Source organism: Protopterus annectens, chromosome 4.part1, assembly GCF_019279795.1.
Source record: "Protopterus annectens isolate FY-2018-M chromosome 4.part1, PAN1.0, whole genome shotgun sequence".
Taxonomy (NCBI): Eukaryota; Metazoa; Chordata; order Ceratodontiformes; family Protopteridae; genus Protopterus; species Protopterus annectens.
The window spans coordinates 776,522,283-776,523,465 of NC_056734.1; the positions used below are offsets into that span (position 1 = coordinate 776,522,283).

Consider the following 1,183-nt stretch of genomic DNA (forward strand, 5'->3'; position numbering starts at 1 on the left):
CCTGTTTTGGTACTCATACCTCTTACTGAGGAAACATTTTAAAAGGCTAGTTATAAACATTGAAGAGCCTCGCAGTAATGCAAGTACTATTTCCCGAGAGTACACAAGTTTCACACTATTGACTCCTGTATCCAGAACAGGAAGGGGGAAGCTTGTGTGAAAAGACAGTGATAGCTAAATATGTGTAAGTGTGTTGATCTATTCCAGGAAACTCTCAACTGTTAGCACATAATACCATCTCTTTTTTTTTTTAAACTTAGTCCTTTTTTTAATCTGAACCCCTTTTTTCCTATGGGTGCTAATGAACTCTAACTAGATTAGCAGCAGTCAGTGATCTTTGAAAAGAATGTTCTTTTTAAAGAAATCCAAGTTACTCTGTGACATCTCTCTAAGCTTATTTAACATTGCCATCTTAAACTATCCAAAAATCAAACTTCTTCATTCCATCTCCAATACCCTCAGTTTCAAGTTTCAAATTTTCATAAAAAAAAACAACTCTATCTTTGTTAGAGATTTGGTAATTAGGTTCATAGGTGTATACTAGGCTAATGACAATTAGGGTCCTTATAAAACTAGCCATGCAACCCAAATGTGATGCACAAATTTGATTTATATAGGGGTGATTTACTGGCAGCCTCTATCAGAGACATAGCAGTCAGACCAGGGAGGTAGTTCTGATTACCCATTCATTGGTCCAAGTTGCACTTAAATAGGGATAGGAGGACTCTGCTTCACATGGATGGGGAGCCTGTTCTGTGGAATAGGAAAAACAGTGTGAATGCAGTCCCCACCAACACAAATTATGCAGCTGGGTTTCCCACATTTGGGAAAAAAATCACAGGAGTCCACCCAACTGAACTGCAATAGAAGACCCTCACCCTGGTGAATCCACCTTCTTGACTGTGGTATTCCCTGCCAGTTTTTATACCTATTTCTCTCTCATCCCCCTTTCTGGAAACATTCACCATAAACCAGGTCCTTCTCATCTACAAACAATTACACCTCACACCAAAAAAATAAACTTGTCTACAATTCACTTTAGAAGTATCTGTAAAAAATATCTGAATTCCATGCCTGGATGGCACAAGATACTCCTGACATCCTTGCTGCCACAGACACATGGCTTAAACCTAATATAAAAGACAGTGAAATATTACTTCCCTGCTACAGCATAATTAGAGCA

At 38.4% G+C, this 1,183-nt stretch overlaps 1 non-coding gene across 1 annotated transcript; it reads right to left on the minus strand.

The window, feature by feature from the left end:
* Positions 1-760: 760 nt before the first annotated feature.
* On the minus strand, positions 761-926 carry LOC122801489. Its single transcript, XR_006364750.1, has one exon. It is a non-coding gene; the product is annotated as a U1 spliceosomal RNA (small nuclear RNA).
* Between the last annotated feature and the right edge of the window lie 257 nt (positions 927-1,183).